This window comes from Odocoileus virginianus, chromosome 1 (assembly GCF_023699985.2).
Source record: "Odocoileus virginianus isolate 20LAN1187 ecotype Illinois chromosome 1, Ovbor_1.2, whole genome shotgun sequence".
Lineage (NCBI taxonomy): Eukaryota > Metazoa > Chordata > Mammalia > Artiodactyla > Cervidae > Odocoileus > Odocoileus virginianus.
The window spans coordinates 583,836-611,099 of record NC_069674.1 but is presented as its reverse complement, the minus strand read 5'-3'; the positions used below and the strand labels follow the sequence as shown (position 1 = coordinate 611,099).

General features: G+C 52.4%; 1 protein-coding gene across 6 annotated transcripts in view; it reads right to left on the bottom strand.

Moving 5' to 3' along the window:
• Nucleotides 1-27,264, bottom strand: part of PTPRN2 (protein tyrosine phosphatase receptor type N2) — a 606,878-nt gene that overhangs the window by 508,623 nt on the left and 70,991 nt on the right. The window contains exon 1 of one of the 6 annotated variants that reach the window (XM_070478808.1): nt 799-1,406. The exons of the other annotated variants lie outside the window; for them this stretch is intronic. The gene's annotated coding sequence lies outside the window, so the exon portion shown is untranslated. Of the gene's footprint in view, nt 1-798; nt 1,407-27,264 lie in introns of those variants that run through there. 6 annotated transcript variants of the gene reach the window in all.

Here is a 27,264-nt window from a genome sequence, read left to right as displayed (position 1 = left end):
CGCTGGGGCCGGACTTCAGACGACTGGCCCTCAGGGCATCAGACGCTTTAAGTTACAGGCACTAAATCAACATCAGGGTTTCCGTTTCCACTTGTACACACAGAACCAGCATTAAGAGACTTTTAATTTTTTTACAAACTGTTTTAAAGGCCCTGGGATTACCACAATTTCCCCACGCATGGTTGAAGCTCACGGAGTCTCGGGGTGGCCGGGCCAGGCCTCAGGGCGAGGACCTCAGGCATCAGCCCCGTGAAGGCCCTCCGTGTGCAGAGAGACACCTTGTTCGGCACACAGCCACGCGCCAAGCATTGGGGGAGACGTGCAGCCTGCAGGCCCGTGGCTGGCCGCACGAGCACCCCCACCTCCCCAGGATACTCTGGGAGGATGGCACGGGCCTGCTAGGCTTTTCTGAACAGGATGTCCTTTTGGCTCAGAAGGCCCCGCTCTAGGAACTGGCTGTTTCGGCAGACATTACACACAGTACAACAGGATCCCTTTGCTGCTTTAACTACTAATCATAGACTTAGGGAGTCTGTGTCAAGTGTACTGGGGAGCTTTTGAGACTCGCAAAAATGCACAGCTTCACAAAAACACTGTTAAAGTGGAAAGTCAGACGAGCATCAGCTCTTTGCATCCCAATCATGAGTCCTCCAGGGTTGAAACCAATCTGTGCAGACCCTCTTCCACTTCACGCCAGCAGGCCAGTCAGCAGTGTGCCGCTGGCTGGAATTAAAATAATGCATGAGGGTAAAGAGCCCAGTTAACAAGCCCAGGTTCCCTTCCCGCGCCAACGCTCACCACCAAGAGATCTCCAAGCTGCTGAGAAGGATGCTTCAGTGTCTTCAGATCTCTAAGCTGCTGAGAAGGAATTCTTCAACATCTTCAGATCCCCAAGCTGCTGAGAAGGAATGCTTCAATGTCTTCAGATGTCTCAGCTGCTGAGAAGGAATGCTTCAGTGTCTTCAGATCTTCAAGCTGCTGCGAAGGAATGCTTCAACATCTCAGGATGCTCAGCATTCCATCCTTCCCCACTTCTAACTGCGGAGGCAGGTGGAGGTCTCTGTCCCGAAGGTGCGCCTGGGGGAGGCCACCAGCACTGAGCCAGAAGCCGCCAGGCAGAGCCTGCCCGGTGGTGAGACGTCGCCCACCTCCGTCATTCACTCCAGAAGCAGGGGCTGTCTGCACACGATTTCACCCATCCTGAACAAGCCCAAGTGGGAACAAGCCACATGGCAGTGATTTCTGCCAGGTGGGATCCTACACTTGGTAAGAGAGCAGAGGACACGGAGAGCCACCTCTCTCCCGACAAGTTACTGTCCACCTTCCTTCCCAGAGCAGGCCCGCGGCGCACACCACAGCCATGGCCTGGCTGGGGCTCAGACGCAGACACCAAAGGAGCCAAGGCTGCTGAGGCCTCTGGGAAGGGTTGGAGCAGGACCACGCCTCCCACGGCGCCCCAGACCTCCCCACCTCCTTTCTGAGCACAGCCCTCGGGCCGCCCTCCTGAGGGTGCAGCCCAGGACCACCCCCAGCAGAGGGGCCCGCAACCCCTGCACGGCAAAGGAGAGCAGCACGGCTGCAAAGCGGCTTCTGCTCCCAACTCAGGAGGCATTTCCAGGAAGCAGAGGCGTCGCCAGTGGTACATAACCATCCACACGCGGAGGCGTTACTTCTGAGCTCTCCTTCCCCCAAAGACGGGGCTGTCACAGATGTAGATCAGGAAAGCAGTGTCTTCACTCTAAACCAAACAGCTTCCAGAAAAACCTTTTCTGTCGCTTGTCCCGCTTCCTGTCCTAAAACCTGTAACACCGAATGGACACTGTGGCCAAAGACTTGCGTCCTCCCTGTCGTTGTTAGCAAGTCACAGAGCGGGAAACCGCGGGGGCTGCAGCCAGGGGAACAAGATGCCCCAGGTCCCAGCAGAGCCTCGAAGAGAGCCCACCCTCACCCCTGCGGTTTCTACAGCCGATGCACTTTGCAGAAAGCAGCCCTGGGCCTGTCTCACCACGGCCGTGTGATGGCACAAATAAGCCTCAAGCTCAGTTCTGGAGAGATGACTCTTATGCTTCCTGAAGCCCCTGGGACCCAGATCTTCATTTCAGGCTTCAGAATACAAATAGTCCAGTTCTACCTGTTTGCTGGGTACATGACCAATTACAGATACATTAGCTTAGACATTACACACTAACTCCCATGTAGTCTCAAGTCTTCAAATAGAAATTTCAACAGAACCACATTTAAGAGGAAGAACTTAACCTGTTGCATATCATTGAGACCCACCCCATTTAGAAACATAAATATAAGATGTGTTTGTTTTCTTGAGACTTCAAATTTATTTCTAAGTTGAGCTAATAGCACTGAGGTTTTGAACCCTAACTAGACTATAGCTGAATTATTTATGCAAAAATGCATTGATAAAACGATACCTAAAGTTTCTGACATATTTTCCTTTTTGTAACTTTTCCAAGTGAGATATGTCGAGAAGCAGCTTTCCTGCGATGTGCCTCAAAAATAAATGCAGAGAAAGAAGCATACCAGATGGCTTGGATTAAATCTGAACAGCGACGAGTAATGACTTTTAGGACAGCTGGGTAATGTACTCTTTGCTCAACAACATGTTTGATCTGAAACACAGAAACAATCTATGGTTTCCATGAAAGTGAAAGAAAAATGAAGCTGAATGTGGAGCAAGTCGCTGCTTTTCTCTCCAATATGCTCCGTGCTGCTTTGAGAGCCATATGGTCTGTTTGATATAAATGGGCTATAGCTGAAATTTAAACCTTTTACATTTAGAAGTAGTGATCAAACATTTATGTCACATATTCAGCAGTGACTGTGAGGGAATAAAGAATTACTATTGGGGATAAAAGATAAAGTTTGTCTTCGCTCTAAACAGCTAGGTCTCTTTCCTTCACTGTAAGATCTGTGCAGTCTCTCCAGAGGGGTTGAGACGGAGGCCACACTGCTGCTAAAGCGGAGGTTTGTCATTAGCAGTCGAGCTTCATCACTGAGAACCTTCAGTGAAAAGCCACTGTTCGAAGAATACCTACAAAAATTTTTTTGTCATGAAAACGCAAATTTGCTGGAATCCCTACTTCACAAGTTACTGAATCTCGCCTCCGAGATGGAAACCGTGACGGGGCCGGCAGGGTTGAGGTTAAGGTTCCACAGAAACCCAATCACGACATTGAAACATGAAGGGGCCCAGGGCCAGGCGGACTCTGGGCTGCACAGACACCCCCGGAAGTGGAGGTGGGGCCCTGGGCTCAGGGAGACTCAGGGCACAGGCGGGGGGCACCCCCCTGACTCCTGAGACACAGATCTGGATGCGGGCGCGAGCAGGACCACTCCCAGTGCCAGCAGGTCCCACGTCACAGACACACACCTACTCTTGCACATCTCAAAGAGGATAAAATAAAGGTAAATGGAAATAGGAAAAAAAGAAGAAAAACGACTGCCCGCTGCACCCGGAGCAGCAGATACCCCGTGAAAGGCCATGACCGATGGAGACTCAGGCTCCAGGTGACACTTGCAGGCTAGTCACTGCGCTCCAGAGATCGGCAGGGCTGACCAATCCATCCGACACTCACTGCACGGCGGCAACAGAGACAGGACAGGTCCTGACAGTCCCCAAAGAAAACTGAGTGAGACGGTGGAGCACAGAACACCCCCCACCCCATGCGGGTGGGGACGGATCCCGCCTGAATCTGAGGCCACTGGCTCCAGCTCTGCTCATCCACCCAAAGCAGCAAGGAGCGGAGACAGGAGGCAAGGGCCCCTCGCGTGAAAACGTGTCTCAAAACCATCCGTTTTCAAGGTAACAGAGGACAGGCCGGGCGGTGTCGGATGGATGACGTGAGCCTTCGGGGAAACACTCAGGAGAGAGGCCTGGGGCTGAGGGCAGGGAGCCTCGGCCACCCTCCTCATCTGGGCTTCAGGCTGGCAGGACCTCAGCAAAGCGCAGGCGGCCGGCATCAGGCAGCCCGGTCCTGGGGGCCTCACTGCAGCCTCAAGGCCCGGCCGTCCAGCTATGGCCCCACACAGCCTGTCTTCCTTCACTGAGACCAGGACTTCCCAGGGCTCCTATGACAGGCCTGACCAGTTCCTCCTCTTCCAGATGCAGACAAAGGGAAGCAGAGAGCCAGCGGAGGAGCAGGGCCAACGGGACTTTCAGCAGACGGCAGCTGGGGGCATGGAGCCTGCGCCCTGTATCCAGCTAGCCCTGCGCAGCCCTCCCAGCCCGCGGGCCCAGCGTGTTCCCTGGGGAGGCGCGCACACGCACGTGGTCCACGGCCGAGCGAGTTCCCGGGGGAAGGCACACACGCATGTGACCCACGGGCTAAGCACACTCCCGGGGGAAGCGCGTGCATACACGTGGCCCACGGCCGAGTGTGTTCTGGGTGGGGGGGAGCGCTGAGGAGCACCCATGCAAGTGGCCACGGGTCCCGGCGCCCCGCAGGGCGCCCCCGCACACATGAAGCCTGCAGCCCGGGCAGCAGGGTGAGCAGCCCCGCCCCCCTCCTCACGGGGGCCACTCTCCACTCAGCTAGGTGAAGCCCAAGGGACAGGGGTGAACCCCGCCGCACTAACCCCGCTCGGCTGTAAAGGCCACGGTCCGGGGTGAGGGGGGTACCCCTATCAGGAACCCCCTCCCCACCCCGGCCACAAAGCACGTGCTGTCCGAGTCTGTGATGAGAACTCAGCTCCGAGCGCCCGGGAATGCACCCTTCACGGGAACGGGGACGTGGTGACCCTCCCGGCTCCTTTAACGACAGGCCTCTGGCCAAGTTTAAGCACATTCTGAGCACAGAGCAGACTGCATGCGTCCCCCAGCGCGGCTGACGCCAGGGGAGCCCTCCAGCCGGAGCCGTTCTCAGAGCAGGCGGGGCGCCCGGCCTGTTCGTCAGGAAGAGCTGGGCGCCAGCGGGGCTCCATGCTGCCCTGTGGGTGGTCAGGCGGTTTCCCGGCTATTCAAACACGGGTCCAGGCGTGGCTGTGACGGTGCCCTGTGGCGGGGCTACCAGCCATCATCGGTGATTGTAGGTAAAGGGCGCGCCCTCCACTGGCTCGCCTCAGCCACTCACCTGAAGCCTGAGGAGCAGAGACTGAGGCCCCCCTCGGAGGAGGAGCTCTGCCCAGGGCCGCAGCCTCATCTCCTGCCGGAGCTTGCAACCTCAGGCCTACCCCACGGTCACAGGAGCAAGCCCCTGAAGATGACCCTGCGTGTGCGCGCGCACACACACACACACACACACACACCCCTGTCGGTTCTGCATCTCTGGAAACCCCAACAATATGCTGTCGGGGAGGGGTGGGGGATGAGGAGGGAGAAAAATGTGTAAATACGTCCTTACAACAGATGTCATGAGACAGGCATTGACCTAGAGGTTTGCACAAGCATGCAGGGTGCAGAGACCACCACCAGGCTTGGTCAGTGTGAACCTGGGGTCAGAGAGATGCTCGTGGGAGGTGGGCTGGACCGCCACCTGGATAGGTAACCAAGTGCACACAGCAGGGGGTGGGGTGCAGGTCCACACAGATCGGGTGCAGGCAGAGACGGTGCCCGGGAGGGGGGCTGGGGGGTGGTTGGGGGCGTGCTGCCCTGCTGCTGGAAGCAGAGGGGAAAGCACTGTGGAAGGCAGCTCCCATCCGCTGGAACCTGCAGCCAAGAGCTGGGACTGATACGCTGGAAGTGCTGCCTGATTGGCTACCAGGAGCGAGGCTGATGCCTCATGTCTAATTCTGCCCAGGCCTGAAATTCTGCTTAGTCTCCAAATTTAGTGGTTCTGTTAACCTATAACCAGGTGTTAAAAGAAGGTGTCATGAAACCCAACAAACCCATCTCTAACCTGGGCTGCATGTGAAACTGGCTCCTATGAGAGGAATGCAGCACTGAGCACTTTGCTTCCGGCCAAAAGGAAAGAAGGTCATCTTTCCAACAAGCAGCATGCCTGGTGAGTGCACATAAGATTCAGGGTAATTCACAGAGCACCTGACACAGGGGGCTGTTCCCTGAGGCTCAGAAACAGGCAGGTGACGAGAGCCTTCAGGAAGATGTCTCTAAAAGTCCTGTCAAAGGCTGCCCTTTTAAAGAATTTTTGTTCCCACACAGAAAACTGTAAAGAAGAAAACCAAAAGCACTCACAACCCACCAATCTGAGGGACTGCTGTTAATATCTAGGACAGTTCCTTCCCTTTCCATTCAGGCTCTCTTCACATAGTGGAGGTGATGCTATTTGCACAACTGTGGTTTCCTTTTGCATTTAACATTGTGCCTCAAGAAGCTTTTTTGTCCTTAGAAAATGTTCACTTTGTTCTTCCTTTGAATGGCACTAGCAGCCATCGCCTGCCATGGCCGCTCTGCCATGCTTCCCTTCTGCACGTGTGTGTGCTGTGAGTGCCCAGTGGTGTCCGACTCTGGGACCCTATAGTCTGCGGCCCGCCAGGCTCCTCTGTCCATGGGTTTCCCCAGGCAGGAATACTGGAGCAGGTGGCCATGCCCTCCTCCAGGGGGTCTTCCCGACCCCGGGATCTAACCCGCATCTCTTGGGTCTCCTGCAGTGACAGGTGGGTTCGCACCACTAGTACCCTCTTCTGCATAGGAAGGCCATTTCCAATCAGCAAATGTCCTCTGAGTGGACTGCGGCAGATTCTCAGGGCTGAGCAACAAACAAAATCCAACGGGGAGGGAGTTACAATTTGATTACAGTTATCACCCCAGATTTTGCTCAGAAAGTTCCACCCATGTATTTATATTTTATTTAGTCACTTCTTCCAGAATTATTTCCAATAAAGACAGCCATTTTTTATAGCAATGGGAATTTACAGTAAAAAATAAAAAGAAACTATTATGGGAAACCATAATCAATTTGATAAATTAGGATTGATCAAACAAGTCAGTCCCAAAGGAAATCAGTCCTGAATATTCATTGGAAGGACTGATGCTGAAGCTGAAACTCCAATAGTTTGTCCACCCGATGGGAAGAACTAACTCATTGGAAAAGACCCTGATGCTGGGAGGGACTAGGGGCAGGAGGAGAAGGGGACGACAGAGGCTGAGATGGCTGGACGGCATCACCGACTTGATGGACACGAGTTTGAGTGAACTCCGGGAGTTGGTGATGGACAGGAAGGCCTGCTGTGCTGCGGTCCGCGGGGTCACAATCGGACACGACTGAGCAACTAAACATTACGGGAAAACAAGCTGGCCTGCTCTCATCGCCCCCTGGTGTCAGCACCCCCTCACTGCAGGCCGGGAGAACAAACCCTAAGCCTCCAGCTCCCTCCAGGCACTCAGCGGGTTGGCAACAAAGCCTGGGTCTTGGCTCCCAGTTGCGGCTACTTCAGCTGCTAACTCATAGCAGTCTCCTAACTGCTCTGCTCCGGAGAACACCGTCTGCGGGTAATGGACGCCTGAGTGGCTGTCCCTGGTCCCGGGCACCAGGGACCGTGAGCACCCAGAGCACCCAGACCTGGGTTTCAAACTCCTCTCAACAGCAGGGCTCCTCGGAGTCTCCCTGGAGAGCACGTTTCCATCAGAACCATGGCACACTCCACCAGATCCATGAAGACCAGAAACCCCAGGGGCGGCCGAGCAGCAGCAGCAGGTGAACCCGGCACGGAGACCAAGGACGCCCCCAACCAGCCCTGGGGGGCGCACTCATGAAAACCACATGGGGCACAAACCCTACTGTGCAGCGTAGAGTTTTCGCAAACAACACTTTGTAAGGGCTCCGTCAGGGCAAGAGAATCCACCTGAATGGTACTTGCCCAAGGAGCCAGCTCCTCAGCGCCTGCGAAGGCACAGTGGGGGCTCCCACAGCAGGAGGCGCAGTGTCTGCGCCTGCGCTCCTGGTGGCATGGCTCCAGCAAGCAGGCCCACGGGGCCGCGCTGTCCGCACGCAGCTCCACACAGTGCGACCCCCGCGCTGGAGGGCCTGCGCCTCGAGCCTCAGAGACGGGCACCGTGCGGGGAAAGGGGCCTTGGGCCGGGGAAGACACAAGCTCAGATTCTGGTCTCTGCTCTCTGTTAGCAGAGGTGTCAGGCTCTGGAGAGTCCTGTGGACTGCAAGGAGATCCAACCAGTCCATCCTAAAGGAAATCAATCCCCAATATTCATTGGAAGGACTGATGTTGAAGCTGAAACTCCAATACTTTGGCCACCTGATGCGAAGAGCTGACTCATTTGAAAAAACCTTGATGCTGGGAAAGATTGAGGGCAGGAGAAGGGGATGACAGAGGATGAGATGGTTGGATGGCATCACTGACTCGATTGACATGAGTTTGTGCAAACTCCAGGAAATGGTGAAGGACAGGGAGGCCTGACGTACTGCAGTCCATGGGGTCGCAAAGAGTCAGACATGACTGACAGATTCAACAACAACAATTTGTTAGCAGAACAAATTTTGAACAAATCAGAAGCAATGAAGCCTTCCGTCTCTGTATCAATTAAGGCACTTTCATTGCGAATCAGAGAAAATATAACTGAAAATGGCTTAAAATCAGAAAATGTGTTGGTTCATGTGACTAAAGCACCCAGAAGACAGCGCCGATCTTGGGGAGTGGCAGGCCTGGCCGCTCTGTGCCCCTCTCTGATCGCCCCCCAGCTCAGGCTCACCTGCGGGCTCCCGCCTCTGGGTGACAACGGCTGCAGGCCCACACCTGCAGTCTGTCCACCTGAGCACCCGCGGGGAGTCCTAGGATTCACCCCGATTAGGTAGTGGGGTCACGGGACCCCTCCTGCCCCATCACTGTGGGCAGGACCATGGAGAGCTCCCCAGACTCCCAGCCTGCAGAAGCTCTCTCACTAAATGTGAGGGAGAGGAGAAAGGCACCCTGCCTGTAGTAATAAGGGGAGGGCCTGCCGGTGCGGGGCGCGGGCTGATGCGGACTGGTGAGACGCGATGGGGGCAGGGCAGAGTGCAGTCTGCAGAACGGGCTCCCCCTCCCCGCCTGGCAGGGGGCCTGGGTACGAAGGCCAGGAGTGCCGTGCAGGGGCCAAGCTTCACACCAGCTCTGCAGGACGCGCTGGGCCTCTCCTGCCCCTCTAACTGGCCGTCCCTTCCCTAGAGAGACCCAGGCTGTGGTTGCCCCCCGTCCACCCGAGCCGGCCCCGCTGGAGGTCTGACTGCTGCACGGGACCTCCTCTGGGCCTGACTGCGACCGCTTGACAGCCACACGCCCTGGACAAATGTGCGTCAGTGCGCCTGCTGACCGCTGCTGCCTGCACCTCGGACAGAAAGTGGCCCGCAGCTTCCCCGGCCCTGGGAATGGGAGGCCGCCTCGATCATGACGCAGGGACACACATATAGAGCCGGTGCTCAGCGACAGAGGCTGGCAGGGGCACCGCCTGTCAAGCAGGACTGAACCAAGGGGTTTCAGGAGGTGGCGGTGAAAGCACTGAGGGCTTAGACTTTTGCTGGGTCCTTCCTGAGGTCACACACATCCCCAGCTCCATGGTAAAGGGGACCAGGATGGAGCTGAAAGCTTTGTCCCCTGTGTTCAGCAGCCTGAGGACTGCAGCTGGAGCATCTTAATGAAACTGTTAACAAGTCATGCTGTTTTCAGCAGCCATGTAACTGGTTGTGGCCTTTCACTCATTTCTGTAATCAAGTAACCCTTTCTGATCTTCCCAGCAAACAGAAATATCAATCCTAAACCTCTTTTTATTCCTATATTTGCTTCTCACAATCACATTATAACTGGTATTAAAATGAAGCCAGCGGAGCCAGGTCCAACCTCAAACCTTGCCTTAATAGACACAGGAAACTGAGCGCAGACACTGTGCTCACATGCACACCCCGCACCCTCGCTGCCCCTACAGACGCACAGACAGACACTCTCCCTGCGCCTCCATGGAGACCACGGCCAGCGTCTGCACTTCCTCCTGCCGCTCACTCACTGCAGGCCCGTTCATCAGCTTCGTCCATGCCGCTCTGCACAAACTCAGCATTTGTTAGGCAAAATCGCTGCTCACACAGCAGGGAGGATCCGACCTGACCTTACCCGGGAAAGAGCTCACCCAGTGGGCCTGCTGCTGGTCCAAGGGAGCAGCCCAAACCCCCAGGACTCCAGTCTCCCCTCCCTGTCTCCCCCATCCAGCACTGGACCCGCACGTCTTGCTACAGGAAAGACACCGTGTGATGAAGTGATGCTGGCTGCTACGCGCCCTGGTCTTAAACACACTCACATGTCTAGGTGGAGGCAGGGAGGAGGCAGAAGGCACAGGGTGCCCCAGCCGGGAGACATCCTTGGGTGGCTGTGCCCCGTGGAGAGTCCTAGAGCTGGGCTCTGGGGAGATTGTTCCTGGATACACATCTGTCAGGAGTCAGACTCAGGTGGGGGTGGAGGAGGTGCATTGTCCACATAATCACCTGAAAAAAGGCAGTTCACACCCAAGCACGTTTTCTCTAGGGGGTTGAAGAGACAGTGGCACCAGGAAGCCAGCCTTGTGGTTCTACTTGCGATAGACTTCAGGGGCGTGAGAGGAAAACTTGAGCCAATTCATTCATGTTGCACCTGCTTCGGGATCACCTACCCTTCCTGGCCTTCTGTTGTTCTTGTCATTGCTATTCACTCACTCTGTCCTGTCTGACTCTTTGTGACCCCATGGACTGCAGCACACCAGGCTTCCCTGTCCTTCATCACCTCCCAGACTTTGCTCAAACTCATGTCTATTGAGTCGGTGATGCCTAACCATCCAACCATCTCATCCTGTGTCATCCCCTTCTCCTCCTACCTTCAATCTTTCCCAGCATCAGGGTCTTTTCTAATGAATCAGTACTTCACATCATGTGGCCAAAGTACTGGAGTTTCAGCTTCAGCATCAGTCCTTCCAATGAACACCCAGGACTGATCTCCTTTAGGATGGACTGGTTGGATCTCCTTGCAGTCCAAGGGACTCTCAAGTCTTCTCCAGCAGCAGAGTTAAAAAGCATCAATTCTTTGGTGCTCAGCTTTCTTTATAGTCCAACTCTCATATCTATACATGACTATTGAAAAAGCATAGTTTTGAATAGATGGGACTTTGTCAGCAAAGTCATGTCTCTGCTTTTTAATATGTTGTCTAGGTTGGTCATAGCTTTTCTTCCAAGGAGCAAGTGTCTTTTAATTTCATGGCTGCAATCACCATCTGCAGTGATTTTGGAGCCCAGGAAAATAAAGTCTGTTGCTGTTTCCATTGTTTTCCATCTATTTGCCATGAAGTGATGGGACCAGATGCCATGATCTTAGTTTTTTGAATCTTGAGTTTTAAGCCAACTTTTTCACTCTCCTCTTTCACTTTCATCAAGAGGCTCTTTAGTTCTTCACTTCCTGCCATAAGGGTGGTGTCATCTGCCTATCTGAGGTTATTGATATTTCTCCCGGCAATCTTGATTCCAGCTTGTGCTTCCTTCAGCCCAGTGTTTCCCATAAAGTAGTCTGCATATAAGTTAAATAAGCAGGTTGACAATATACAGCCCTGACATACTCCTTTTCCAATTTGGAACCAGTCCATTGTTCCATGTCTGGTTCTAACTGTTGCTTCCTGACCTGCATACAGATTTCTCAGGAGACAGGTCAGGTGGTCTGGTAGTCCCATCTCTAAGAATTTTCCACAGTTTGTTCTGATCCACACAGTCAAAGGCTTTGGCATAGTCAATAAAGCAGAAGCAGCTGTTTTGTCTGGAACTCTCTTGCTTTCTCTTTCTATGATCCAACAGATTTTGGCAATTTGATCTCTGGTTTTCTGCCTTTTCTAAATCCAGCTTGAACATCTGAAAGTTCTCAGTTCACAGATGGTTGAAGCCTGGCTTGGAGAATTTTGAGCATTACTTTGCTAGTGTGTGAGATGAGTGCAATTGTGCGGTAGTTTGAGCATTCTTTGGCATTGTCTTTCTTTGGGATTGGAATGAAAACTGACCTTTTCCCATCCTGTGGCCACTGCTGAGTTTTCCAAATTTACTGGCATATTGAGTGCAGCACTTTCACAGCATCATCTTTAGGATTTGAAATAGCTCAACTGGAATTCCATCACCTCCACTAGTTTTGTTTGTAGTGATGCTTCCTAAGACTCTCTTGACTTCACACTCCAGGATGTCTGGCTCTAGGTGAGTGATCACACCTTCATGGTTATCCGGGTCAATAGATCTTTTTTGTATAGTTCTTCTGTGTATTCCTGCCACTTCTTAATATCTTCTGCTCCTCTAGGTCCAAACTGTTTCTGTCCTTTATTAAGCCCATCTTTGCATGAAGTGTTCCCTTGGTATCTCTAATTTTCTTGAAATCTCTAGTCTCTCCCAGTCTGTTGTTTTCCTCTATTTTTTTTGCATTGATCGCTGAGGAAGGCTTTCTTAGCTCTCCTTGCTATTCTTTGGAACTCTGCATTCAGATGGGTACATCTTTCCTTTTCTCCTTTGTCTTTCACTTCTTTTCTCAGCTATTTGTAAGGCCTCCTAAGACAACCAATTTGCCCTTCTGTATTTCTTTTTCTTGGGGATGGTCTTGCTCACTGCCTCCTGTACAATGTCACAAACCTCCATCCATAGTTTTTCAGGCACTGTATCAAATCTAATCCCTTGAATTTATTTGTCACTTCCACTGTATAATCGTAAAGGATTTGATTTAGGTCATAACTGAAAGGTTGAGTGGATTTCCCTACTTTCTTCAATTTAAGTCTGAATTTGGCAATAAGGAGCTCATGGTCTGAGCCACAGTCCACTCCCAGTCTTGTTTTTGCCGACTGTAGAGAACCGCATTGGTTAAACTCAATAGGTCTTCATTCTTGCATTCTTTGAGTCTTCTTGTGAAAGGTAATGAACACAGAGAAGTGTGCACAAAACTTCATAGTATAACACACAGTTATCAAGTATAACACACAACTGTGCATAGACTCACTCCCTCCCCCGGTCAAGAAATATAATGCAGCCGGAAGCCCCCAGGCCAAGCACACCCGTCGTGCAGGCCACCGCTGTGTCTAGTTCTCCAGCCTTCCCCTCGTAGGACTGGACGCACGTGGCCTGGACTCCCGTGTGCCTCCTTTCTTTCACTCGGCTTTATACGTGATCTGAGTCACCATGGTTTGTTCAGTTTCACCACCTTGGAATGTTTCTACTGTGTGAATGTAAGGAATGCACAATATATTCAGTTTATACTCATAAATGTGAAGAACATTCATACAATATACAAAATACATAAATTCCATCATATGAAATATTCGTTTTGTGTCTTCTGCCCCTTAAGTGCATTTGGGGATTACCTGACTGGCAAGCTTAGGAACAAGGCTACTTGTGAGCGTCGTCTGGGGGTGTCCTTGGCGCGCAGGGCGCTGCAGCTGCCGTCCACAGGCTGCCTGGGTTCGGGCAGACTTTACTCCACCACCAGCCCACACTCTCCTGCTCTGCATTCTCAGCAGCACCCGGAGCTGGCGGACTTGTAGTTTCCACCTGTCTAGTGGGTGATCCGCCACGTGTCACGTGGCTTCCGTTTCACTTCCCTGATTCAACAACTAGGTTGAACATCATCTTATTCATTTCAGTCATTTGTGCTTCCACCTCAGAAATTCCTATGTCAGTGTTTAACCGATTTCTTCTTGGGTGTCTGTCTTTTCCTTAAAGATTTACGGGGAGTCTCTATGTCACTGACCATTAGGCCTTTCCTGGGTGCACGTACTTCACCTTCTCCCACGACTGCCTCTTGTCTTAAGACTGTCTCTATTAAGAGATGTTCTTGATTTTAACATAGCTGAAATTCCCAGTCTTTCACTTCATGGATACGAGTAAGCGACTGAACAACAACTTCGTGGTTAGTGTGTTTTAAGTCCTTTTTCACACATCTCTGTCTACTCTGAGGTCATGAAAATGTATGTTCTCATCTAAAATCTTTACAGTTTTCACTTAAGTATATAGGAGTTGATCCATATAAAGAAATTAGGTCCAGTTTCATTTTTTCTAATACGGATCCCAGATGTTCTACAGCTTCGTTTTTTCATTCAAGATATCTTGAGGTCTTTCTGTATCTGCACATACAGAGTTCTATCTTGAGGATAAACCATAATTTGAAGAGTAATTAGGATATTCATGTGGTTTTCTATTCCAGTGTTTCAAAGACTCATTTTACATTTGATTTTTTACACACATATTTAAGCATGTTCATCATGGATTTCTCAGGCGTAGGCCTGGGGAGTTAAAAGCAAAGGAATTTTACATTTTCTTAGATATTGGGTTTTCTGTCTTGCTTTAAAAAATTAATTCTGTTAAAATTATTAAAAATTCCACTAAGTTTTCTTCTAGTGTTTATGACGTCCCGTTATACTCTTAAGCCTTTGAGCCATCTGGATTTTATTTTGGGGTAAGAAGTTTGGGAGGCATCCAGCTATATATTTTCCAAATGTCTGGCCAGTTGTCCCCAAATCATTATTGAATAATACATCTTTCCCCACTGATTTTAAATGTCATCATTATCATATACTAAATACTCATACGCACGGGGTCTATTTCGAGGATTTCTGTTCCCTCCCTTCAATCCGACTGTTTGCGATCACCGCCACTTGGGTGTAAGAACTCCATCATCTCGGAGCACTGGGTGTGGGACAGTCAGTGGCCCCCACATAGCCTCCCTGCTTCACAACCTTCCCATTATGTCTCAGTGTGAACTTTAAAACTCGCTTTCTCGGTTTCAAAAGAAATTCTGTTAATGTTTTGTCGTGCTCAGTGAAACACCAAGGCTAACTCAGAGGGCACTGATGTACTACTGTGTTGATGCTTCCCACCCGAAGCACTGTCTGCGGACAACTCGCTCCTTCAAAGTCTGAGAGCGGGTCCCGTCTCGCCGTGTGTGTGTGTGTGTCTGTGTGTCTGTGTGTGTGCTCACATGTGTGTGTGTGTCTGTGTGTGTGCTCACATGTGTGTGTGTGCTCACATGTGTGTGCTCACATGTGTGTGTCACATGTCTCTGTGTGTGCTCACATGTGTGTGAGTGTGTGTCTGTGTGTGTGCTCACATGTGTGTGTGTCTCTGTGTGTGCTCACATGTGTGTGTCTCTGTGTGTGCTCACATGTGTGTGTGTCTGTGTGTGTGCTCACATGTGTGTGAGTGTGTGTCTGTGTGTGCTCACATGTGTGTGTGCTCACATGTGTGTGCTCACGTGTGTGTGCTCTCACATGTGTGTGTGCTCACGTGTGTGTGCTCACGTGTGTGTGCGCTCACGTGTGTGTGTGTGAGTGTGTGTCTGTGTGTGTGCTCACATGTGTGTGTGTGAGTGTGTGTGTGTCTGTGTGTGTGCTCACATGTGTGAGTGTGTGTCTGTGTGTGTGCTCACATGTGTGTGTGTGAGTGTGCGCGCGCACGCCTTTCTGTTCTCTCCAGGCCCTTCTCCCGCGGCTGCTTTCTGCCTGAAGACTTCCTGCTGGTTGTTCCTAGTCAGGGCAGCTAGCAATAAATTTTGTTTTTTTGATGGCCTGAAAATGTCATAATTTCCCTTTCCATTTAGAAAGATCATTTCTCTGGGATAGACATTCAGTTTGGTGGCTGTTTTCTTTCAGTTCTTTAAAGACATCACTCCATTATCTTCTAGCCACCCCCAACTCCACGGAAGCTGCTGTCAATGGCATAAGAAACCACTCCCAAAACCCATGGCTGAAAATAACAAGCAGTGCAGGTCTGCATGAGCCTGCGAGTGAGCGGGGGCCAGCGCGGGGCTGTGGTCCTGCGACTCTCCTCCCGGGGGTCTGGGTGTAACCACGTCAGAGGAGCAGATCGGGACTTCATCCTCCTGTCCTCGTCTGACGGCCGAGCGAGTCACAGCTGAGGCCAGAATCAGGCAGCAGGGAGGCGCTCCACCTGTGGCCCAGGCTGGCCTGGCAGAGGGCATGCGCGCAGCAAGAGGGAGGGCCTGCGGCTTACTGCCGTCTTGCCCGTGGTCTTCTGAGAGCCTTTGAAGTTACACGTGTTTTCTCTGGCTGTGATGGCTTTTTAAAACTTGTATTTTCAACAGTTTCACTACACTGCTCCCAGGGGTGTGTGTGTGCACGCGCGCGCCGATTCTTGGGGTTCGTGGTGCTTCTGGAGCTTTTGCTTGATGTCTCTCCCATGTTTTAGAAACCTGCTAGTCTTCATCTCCTCAAACGGTCTGCCCCTTCTCCGTCTCCTCCCCTGTGGCCTGTGATTCACGGTAAGCACCCTCCTTGCTCATGGGTCTCTCTCTATATTTTCCCTCCTTTTTTCTCTCTGGATATTGTCTTCTTTTTAAGACTTGTTTGATGTGAACCATTTTTTAAGCCTTTATTGAATTTGTTACAATATCGCTTCTGTTTTGTGTTTTGGTTTTTTGGCCATGAGGCATGTGGGATCTGAGCTCCCTGACCAGGGACGAAACCTGCACGCCCTGCCCTGGAAAGCGAAGTCTTCACCACCGGACCACCAGGGAAGTCCCTGGATATGGTCTACTGACCTACGTCCCTCATCCCCACTGCCACTGTCTCATCTGCTACTAGACCCATCGACTGCACTTCTAAATTCAGTATGTGCATTTTACAGGGCTATGTGGTTTTTCTCTACAGACTGTAGAAAATCTCACAATTCTCTGAAACTCTCCACTTATCAACTAGTGTTTCAAACAGCTGAACCATCGGTGTTTCGGCATCAGAGGCTGATGACTTCAACACCAGCACCACCTTGCACCTGCCTCTACCACCCACCCGTCTCCTCTCTCACCCTGTCACCTGACACGCAAGGCGGTCCTGACTGCATGCTGACACGCGTGTGACCAGTGGGACGGGACCCAGCCGGGGTCTCAACCACACACAGGGCTTCTCCTCAGCTCCCAACAGCCAGAGGCGCAGGGCGACGGCCACGCGCCCTCCTGCTGCTGCACTCGCAGCCTGTCGGGGCCCGACCGAAGGCCTCACACCTCGGCAGGCCCTGGCCCCGCGCGCACGCCCGCAGCAGCTCTGAGCCTGCCTCTCTCAGCCTCCCTCAGACGGCCTCGATGACTGATTGGCCTGAACCAGCCCCGCGCCCGCGCTCCTGGCACTTCAGGTCCTGGCTGTCGTCGGAGTTCCATGCGTCTTCTAGCGGAAGTTTTCTGTACTTTATCCAGCTTTTCTATTTGCTTTAAGGTAAAATTTTCTGCTACAAACTGGCCATCACACCCAGAAGCAGAAATGTCCTCAGCAAAATTCAAGGAGGTTTTCATAAATGACCTGCACATTCTTCAGATTACTCCAGGATGGCTTAAACTCCTTATGTCCTATTTTCTTCCAGTGTCTTCTGTTGGTTGTTGGTATTTAGGAAAACCCTTCATCTCTACATTAAGCATGTAACTAACACTGTCAGTAGTTCTTCAGTGGGTTCATTGAGGTTTTCCAAGTAAATAATCACATCATCTGAAAACTAAGATCATGTCTCTTCCCTTTGGTTTTATACCTCTTATGTTTTTCACATTTGTTTGATGAGCTGATAGAGCAGTCTCACCCTGGAAATCCTGATTCTATTGACCTGGGGCAGAATGAAGACAGGAAGTTCCTGAATGTCCCCAGGTGACCCCGACGGAGGGCAAGGCTGTGGACCCCAGGCTGAGGCTCAAAGCTGTGCTTAGTGACAGGCTGTCAGTCACGTGCAGAGAAGAATACACGCCAGGAAGCTGGGCTTCGACACTCAGTCTATCCACCTATGTGTCTCATCATCTTAAGGAACAGAGTCTGAATTTTGTCTGTTTGGTACTCTACAAATAAATATATGCATGTCCCGCTCTAACCTGCCACTGTGGTAAGTCATATTAACGCCTCACTGTTGGGCTACTCCTTACTCTCAGAACAGCGTTCCTTCAGCATGCTACTGGATTACGCTGGTAACGTTCTACTTCAGATTTGTCTGCGAATGCTTGAGCGGGACTGTGCTGCGACTTTGCTGACGGGGCGGTCTCCTTTTGGGCCACACTGGGTGTCCTCCCTGGTTGTGGAGGGGGCTCCTCTCCAGACGTGGCCTGCAGGCTGCTCACGGCAGAGGCGTCTCTTCCTGCGGAGCAGGGGCTCCAGAGCTCCCCGTCTCAGCAGTGGCGGCACACGGGCTCAGCTGCCCACTGCGCGTGGGCCCTTCCTGGAAAAGGGCTGGCACCTGTGCCCCCTGCACTGGCCGCAGACTCTCAGCACTGGCCCCCAGGGCCGTCCTGCAGCTCTCGCAGTTTCTGAATCAGCGCTGTGTTTGTAACAGAGAATCTGAAGGATCTCCGTGTGTCGTGTCACCACTGGTTTACCAATTCTTTGGAAGCTGGATAGAAAGATGGCATTTTAATAAACACTGTCACTGCAGTAAGTTGCTCTGTGCAGTTCACTTCTTCTAAGATGGACTTAAGGCACAGCACCCCCGCACACACACACAGGGTGGCCACAGCGCCCCACACAGCCCTGCCGGCATTCAGGTCTATCCGGACAATAGCCGAGTCCGCGTGAGAGCCGCCCGGCTCCCCTGTTGCATCAGCGAGGGTGATCAGCGCAGTCCAAGGGACCACACATGGACGCCCGCACAGGTCAAAGGTCTCGGATGACACAAAACTTCCCTCCCCTGGGAGGAGGACAGATATAAGCAACCATCACCAAAGGTCAGGGAGCATTCAGAGAAGAGGCCTCGTTTAGACCAGCGGTGGACATTTAGTAACTCCTGCCCACAGTGCTTCTCTCTGTCCTCAAAGCTCCTCTTCCTTAAGCCTCTGGGCCTTGGCCACCCCCTCCCCACACGGGGTGGGGTTAGAGGCACCACCCCTGGGTGGGGAGGGTTTCCCAATCATCATGGCTCAGCGGTCTGCCTCCCCACACGCCTATGTCCTGGGTGGGAGTGCTAAACCCCAGCTCCAACCAGTGCTTGCCACTGACACTCAACCGGAAGTCTCTTCACAAAATGAGTGAATGAATGAAGAAAGGAACAAACGGATTTTCTAGGCAAGAAAGAGGGATCATTATTTGACATTAATTTTATTATCTCAAACTATTACTCTTTTAAAGGTTATATTTAGGAAGAGAGTGAATTAGATGGGAAAATATGTATTTTATAAATTGAAAAGAGAATTATAATAATATCTGTTTATAGATGCATAAAACATGTCCAAATGCAAGAAGGACACAGAAAAAAAGAGATCAAAACAAAGTTGTCTCCGGTGACTGGACCATGGGCTAATCTTTTCCCTGCTCTCCTGCATGTCCTAACTTTTCTTTAATGATGAATACTGCTTTTAGAATGGAAAATAAATAAAGCCTCCATAAAACTCTGTGCTTTGGGCCACACAAGTCAGCACCTTTTGCTTAAAATAAGCACTGCCTACAGACCACTGGGGGCTTCCCATGTGGCACTAGTGGTACCACCTGCCAATACAGGAGACTCAAGAAAAGCAGGCTGGATCCCTGGGTCAGGAAGACCCCCGGAGGAGGGCACGGCAGCCCACCCCAGTATTCTTGCCTGGAGAATCCCATGGACAGAGGAGCCTGGCAGGCTACAGTCCATGGGTTGCCAAGAATCAGACATGACTGAAGCAACTGCGCACACATGCACAGGCCCCTGGGACTCAGACCGCCCCTGCCCAGCCTGCTCGTGCCCAGGGAGCAAGGCCTTTCACCCCGCAGGGCAGACTGACCACCTCTCCCCACGGCTGGAGAGGAGCCTGTCTCAGGAGAGAGGAAGTAAATGAGAAAACCAAAGTTTGATCTTAAGGGAATCAGATAAAATTGAGAACAGAATTGAACAGGAAAAAAGATCACTCTTGAATGACTTTTAATAACTACTAATCTGTGGTACGCATTTTTACCTACTTCTGCCCAAAAGAATATCTGTGGGGATTTTCAATAGTTTGATTGGATCTCATCTCCAGTCAAGTACCCAGGCTTCTTCCAGGCTACCCTCTCTGTCGATGACAACGTTTGGAAGACAATGAGGAGCTATAAGGCGCTCAGACCTCAGATGATGCTGCACCCCCACTCAGGGTCCTCCACGACCGATAAACCAGGACTAGGTGCACTAGTGTGTGGGTGTCAGAGTGCTCAGCTCCCTGTATCTCCCCGGGACACTCACAGTCCGGAGCAGGGACACCTCACATCTGCTCAGCTCAGGGGGCAGGGAGGGTCACCCCGTCACACTCAGGGCTCCCACGAGCAGTCCCCACAGCAGCTGGCCTTCTCCATGGGCTGCATGGAGGTTGGTACTTGCCCCCTGCCCACCCGCGGAGGAGTCTCTGAGACCCAGCACTGGGGCAGGCCGAGGGTTTGGGGGACACTCTGTCATCTGGAACTCGGGCAGCGGGCAAAGTGGGCATGAGGCCCCTTGCCTGCTTCGGACCCCAAGAAACAGTTTGCAGACTGTCAGACCCCAAGCACTTCCCACCACGGGCCATGTGCACACCGGGAGCAGAACGAGGGGCCCACGTGTGTCTGGCCCGCCTGCTGCTCTGGGCTCGGGGAGGCCCGAGGCAGGAGTCTGCAGCGGCCACTGCACCACTGGAGACTCCCACACGGCCTGAGCTCCACAGCGCTGAGCCTGGCATCAAGGAGCCCCAGCCACAGCCCCCAGGAACCAGGGAGGAGTGGAAACAGGAGCCTCCCTCCTTCTCAGGGGGAGACGCTTCTGCGGCTCACCCCCACCTAACCGGACCACCTGCAGCCTGTCTCATCCCGTGCTCCTGCGAGCCCTCTCGCCACCCCAACACCTCTGCTGGGAAACATGCAGCTCTGACGGTTGTCTTGCAATTGGTGGTGGTCTGACCGGCGTCATCTTGATTGTTTTAAGTACAGTTAGTCCCCAGTTGCAGGGCTGGTTTGCTCCTGTTTCCTTGAGGCCAGCTCTCCAAACTGTGCCAGCTTATGTCACGGCTGCAGTCTGCTCATCAAGCAGCTAACTCCCGCCCTGTGGGGGTTTGGCATGTACAAATCAGCCCAAAGGACATGGCTCAGAACACTACCTATAGCCCATGAGGAGGACTGAAGCTCCTTGACTCTTTAATGGCTAAACTATTACTATTTCAGCATTCAAAAATTCAACATTCAAGACACTAAGATCATGGCACCTGGTACCATCACTTCATGGCAAATAGATGGGGAAACAATGGAAACAGTGACAGACTTTATTTTCTTGGGCTCTAAAACCATCACAAACAGTGACTGCAACCAGGAAATTAAAAGACTCTTGCTCCATGGAAGAAAAGCTATGACAAACCTCCACAACATCTTAAAAAGAAGGCATGGACATCACTTTGCTGACAAAGGTCCATATAGTCAAAGGTATGGTTTTTCCAGTAGTCATGTATGGATGTGAGAGTTGGACCATAAAGAAGGTTGAGCATGGAAAAATGGATGCTTTTGAATTGTGGTGCTAGAAAAAACTCTGGAGAGTCCCTTGGACTGCAAGGAGATCAAATAGTCAATCCTAAAAGAAATCAGTCCTGAATATTCATTGGAAGGACTGATGCTAAAGCTGAAACTCCAATACTTTGGCCACCTAATGTGAAGAGCTGAGACACTGGAAAAGACCCTGATGGTGAGAAAGACTGAGAGGAAGAGAAGGGGATGACAGAGGATGAGGTGGTTAGAAAACATTACTGACTCAATGGACATGAATTTGAGGAAACTCCAGGAAGGACAGAGGAGTCAAGACTATTTAGAGAAATATCAACAACCTCAGATATACTGAAGCTGAAGCTCCAATATTTTGACCACCTGATGGGAAGACGCGACTCACTGGAAAAGACCCTGAGGCTGGGAAAGACTGAGGGCAGGAGGAGAAGGGGACGACAGAGGATGAGATGGTTGGATGGCATCACTGACTCAATGGATGTGAGTCTGAGCAAACTCCAGGAGACAGTAAAAGACAGGGAAGCCTGGCGTGCTACAGTCTATGGGGTTGCAAAAAGTCAGATATGACTGAATGACTGAACAACATTATTATTTCATTTTCACTGTTTCCCTTTGTTTCTGCATTTTCTGACTTCTCTGATTGAATTTATTCTTAAAAGTTTTTCTACAGACAGAATGCAGAGGCCTGGGGCAGGGGGTGCAGGGTCTGTTCTGGGAAGGCCCCACAGGGTCCTACTCTGTCACATCAGGAGCAAGCAGAGGACCAGGGGACCCCAGTGGCCACGGGCGGAGGCGCACAACATGAATACGCAGCGGTCACCAGGCAGACTGGACAGCCAGGTGGTGCTCGCGGGTGGGCGGCCTGGGCAGGCAGGCAGAGTGCTCTGATTTTATTCAAACCTCATGTCAACTGACTGTTTAAAACCATGTATATGCATCACTTTGATAAACTTAACTGAGGAAAAGTTTAAAGCACCACGTCCCATAAGCAAAAAATAAACTGACATCTGCTGTGAGCAGCTCTGCCACGGGCATTACTATAGACTCCCAGAAAGATCAATTAGCTGGACAGTCAAGACCCCGCCCATGCGGCTCACACTCTAGGGGCAGACAGACCAGAAGCCACACACACAGCGAGTCCAGACTGGTGACAGACCCTGCACAGACACCGCCCTAAGTACCTGGTCTCCAGCGGGTGCCCACTGAGGGCTGGCCCACACGGCATCTGCCACACGTGGGCACCGGGGGTTGGGCACAGGGCCTCTGACCTCCTGAGGCTTCCACACGGAGCTCCCAGGTCACGCTGTGAGGCTGCCCGCTTGGGGACCTACTGTCAGACCCTGATGCAGGCCCCCTGCCCCCTGCCCAGGGGTCTCTCTGTTGGACGGGGCTTCGGACCCTGACATGGGCCCCCTGCCCCCCCCAGGGGTCTCTGTTGGATGGGGCTTCAGACCTTGAACCGAGGTCCCCTGCCCTCTCCCCAGGGGTCTCTCTGTTGGACGGGGCTTCGTGCAGAGACAGGAAGGACACACATACACTTAGCACGGCACTCCCCCCCTCACTTTCCACGGCACATGTTTAAGTCACTGGCCTCCAGAACTTAGGTAACTCTACTGCCAAAGACCTGTTAGCCCCGCACCAGGTCTGGCCTTGTTGGGGTGGGTGGGGTTATACTGAGCTGTGCCAACTGTTTACATCCCTCTTCTGCCAGGCACCCCATCCCGTCTCTACTGCGCAAAGAGCCGGACAAGCAGCCAGTCTAGGGTGTGACTGGTATTGTGAGCCCCAAGTGAAATAAAGTGTATGAAATCTCCCATAAATTATAAAACACTGTGCAGGTATTAATAATATTTATAGCTATTTACAGTCTTCTGTGTTTTAGGCAAATATCCTAAATAACGAAGTATAGAATGCTGTCAACTACTTGGACTAGGGTTATTGACCTAAGACAGTTTTGCGTTGAAATCTGCAGTTTCTTAAACGGCAGACTCGTCGTGTGTGCTGATTTGCATGTCCACAGAGAACTATCTTCTATGCTAATGACGCTCTTGCTAACAAATCATACAAGTAATACTGAGGAGACTGAACTCCCCCTCCATGCGTTTGGCTTTGTTGCTCAAAGCACAGCCGGCGTTCCAGTGTAGATGTTGAGGAATTTTCAGGGTTGGAAGGTTTTCTTAGGAATCATCTGGCCCAGTGGTTCTCAGCTATGGCTGTGCATTAGAACCACTTCAGGGAGCTTTAAAACAGGAAAGGAAAGAGCCGATGCCAATCCCCTCTCCCGCACCCTGGCAATGCCTAGCCATCAGTTGTTTAAAAGCCTCAATGCACAGCCATGGTTGGCAACCCCTGATGGAGCTACACACTGTGACGTAGTCAAACACCTCATTTTACAGGTAAGAAAATGGGCTTCTTTCCAAGGAGGAGAAAGCTCCCTCCATGAAGAATTCACTTGAATAGCAAAGCAAGGAAAGCTTGGCGGCAGAGCCTGGCCCTCAGTGTGGACTTTCAGTCCACTCTGTCTCTGCCTCAGAAGTCAGGACAGTGGTGTGTGCATGAAGGTGCATATGCACACACACAACAGATGAATTAACTGCATTGGGCCTTCAGATTAAGAAGATAAAAACATTAATCCACAGCGAACAGACCCCAACACGTGCAGATCGGGGTCCAGGAGGATATGTGATGTCTCTGCGTGGCTGAGTCCCTGCACTGCGCAGCTGAATCCACCACCACGATGTTAGTCGGGTTGCTAATCGGCATGCGCACCGCACGTGTGCGTGCTCAGCCTCTATGCCCCAGTGCAGAGTAAAAAGTGCTCTTAAAGTGTGGGTCTAGCTGTTTTGGTTATGATTCCTTTCAAAGAGTAGAGAAACAAATGCAAGTTGCTGACGCACCTCTGTCTGTGGCAGGGAAGAGCTGGCCAGCCTGCGGACACTGGCCGTCGGCAGCCCGGGCCCCTGACCCCAGCCACTGGGCAGAAGGAGACACGTGATGTGGAGGCCGATGGCCCGTTGGTCAGACCAGAGGTGCGGCTGACGACCTGGGCTCAGGCGTGTGAACTGACACCTACTGCCCCGTCCCCAGGACCCTCAGAGGTCTGGGTAACGCTTGAGCACGTTTCTGTTCCCTGAAACAGATGAGAACCACTAAGCCCTGCGAGTCAGCAGAGCTGTCTTCTCAGCATCTGTTCGATGCGCTCGGTAAGTGAGGGCGAGGCCCTGGCCAGCGCAGAGCAAAAGGCGTGGGGTTTCCTCCCATCGAACAAGGTCTGACGCTGGTAAAACGGTGAAGCAGACGCGGAAGAATTCCATCTGGACACAGGTTATAATCAAGCAAGGTCACAGCGTTCTATTCCAACAGCTGGGAACATAAAATGTCTTCTGCTTTGCTGAAGAGCTAAGACTGCCCAATACGCAAATCTGTGGTGGGTTTCCCAGCTGGGTGTTTCCCTAGCGGCCTGTGGGATAATCCACCTTTTCTTTCTGACGTTTCTGTGTCTTACTTAGCAGATCTCCAGTAACCTGACTCAAGGGAACTTCCCAGGTAGGCAGCCCCAGAGAAGCCCCGCCTTCTCCTCTAGGAGGTCAGCAAGCCCCCAAAGGCCCACGCAGGGTATCCCCAGGGGCCCTCCTACCGCAGCCAAACACTTAAAACCACCCAGAAACGGCCCACGCACCCACAGAACAGGGCTCAGCAAGACAGCAGGAGGCGCGGGCCGGGGACGGCCAAGTGACGGCCGGTGCCGATGACCATGAGGGGAGGAAGCTCAGGACCTGGGGAGGGTCACGTACAGACAGAACCCTGAGCGTGAGTCTCTGTGGATTTTTACCTCAGGTGGAATTGGGTGCCTGCTGCTGGGTGAGCAGAGAAGGTGTGGGAGTGGGAAGGGTTTGCTCTTGTCCCAGGCGAGCCCACCCAGGCAGCCAGAGACTCCCTGAAGACCGGGCAATACTGTGGGAAGGGGCCGGGACGCGCCAGGTGTCCAGACTGCCCACACTCTGTCGGACTGGCTGCTCGAGGACATAAAACCCCGGTCATCAGTCTTGATAAAGCCAGTCCACGTCTGGACCACAGCCTGGGTAATCGCTATTTTAATGCATCCATTAATCTTGTACTATTTCCAATCTCTTCACTGCATCACAATGTTTTAAAAGCTTGGACACTTGACCTTGAGCTGGCCTAACTTCCACGGACCCAGAGCAGGTTGGGGGGAGGCGGTCTGGGGAGCCTGGGGTCTGTGCAGACCATCCCCACCACCGAGAGGCCTTCAGGCCATCATGCTTACCCCTCTTTCTCTCCAAGTATTCTCAGGGGATCAGTTCTATTATAAGCAAAAATCAGAGCTGTTATTTTTTTTCCAAAAATGAGGAAACAACAGGAAAGTAAACTGTCCCCTGTCAGACCTCACAGCGGGCAGCTGAGGAAGAGCCTCCTCCCTGGAAGATGACGGAGCCAGTGAGCCTTCCCCTCGAGGATGGAGGAGGCCTGCACGGTGCCGGCCCTCCTGACAGAGCCCCAGGCTGGCCACAGGCTGTGTCCACAGGGCCTCTCCCACCCACAGGATCACCTGGCTTCCAGTCTCTGGGATTTCTTCCAATTCTGACAACAAGTTTAAAACCCATTAACAAAAGCAATTTCAAGCCAAATGAATAAAGGGGAGGCCCTTCCACAGGCAGTTTCCTCTGATTAATATTTATGAGGGCAAAAGCAGGCGAAACCCCGGGGGATGCGTGCCCCGGCCCAGGATCTCTCCGGGATTTGGGTGAGCGTGAGGCTCTCGGCTCATTCCATCACCGGAATCTGCTTTCAGGGAAAAAGATGACGCCAGCTGGCAGCTCACCCAGCTGGTGCTTCCAGACAGGCCCCAGACCCTTGCGAAGCTGCTTGCAACGCGGTCATTCTTGCGTCACATCCACCTCCCACAGATGGCAATGTCCTCGCCGCGGCAGCATCTGCAGATTCACAAGTGGCAAACCCACAACACTGACCCCAACACCCCCGCGCTGCCGTGAGAAGCAAGCACAGCTCAGGTGGAGGGACAGTGGGTCGGCCCTGGTTCTAGATGCGATTCTGACCCGTTCACCCAAACTCAACATCGAAGAGATCAGGTCTGCCATCCATAAAATGAGGACAAAACTATCTGAGGAGGAAAGAATCTCTCCGGGATGTTGCAATAATCCAAGGGGCTCTGCATGTAAAACACTCAGAAAAGCACATCGCCTCCTGCCGGCGCACCGTTACCAGGCAAGGCTGTTTCAGTCACAGAAACGATGTGAGGGGCGCAAATCCCCTCGGACTCCCTCACAGGCTCTGAGCCAGGGAGCCGGCCAGCGCACATTCCAGGACAGCCCCGCCGAGCTCGGCTGTGGGGGTCACTCCTGCATCGGGGGTGGCAGGGCCCTCTGCCGTTACCCAGCTGCCAGCTGGCCCTGTGCAGACGCACCCTGCGACGTGCATCCCGTGTCCCAGGTGGGCAGAGGCTCTGCCGGGGCGGCCACGGCTCCTGCCGGCGTCTCCCCAGCTGCCCCAGGGTGGAGCCGCGCTGACTGGAAATCAGCTCAGTGGCCAAGCTTAGGCCACAGAAAGTGACTGCAAGTCAACACAGCTCGCCCGGAGCTAGCTGCTGACCACTGACCAACATAGCACTGGCCAAAGCACTGAAGCCAGGCCCCACGCGGCCACCCACAGACCAAAAAAGCATTTAAACACCGACATATAAGCTCTAGGGCTCCAGTTTAGTATACAACTTTGCTTTAACCATACAGACTTCTGTGCTTTTCACAGTGGCACGACTATGGGCACATTCCAGTCTCCGGTCACGGCTAAAAACATCAATAGCTCATGGCCCCCAGTGCCAGCTCCCGGTCTCCTCCAACACCTCCGGCAAAACAAACCAAAACTGAATGAGGATTTAGCACATTTCTCTCAAGATTGCAGCAATTCTAGACTCA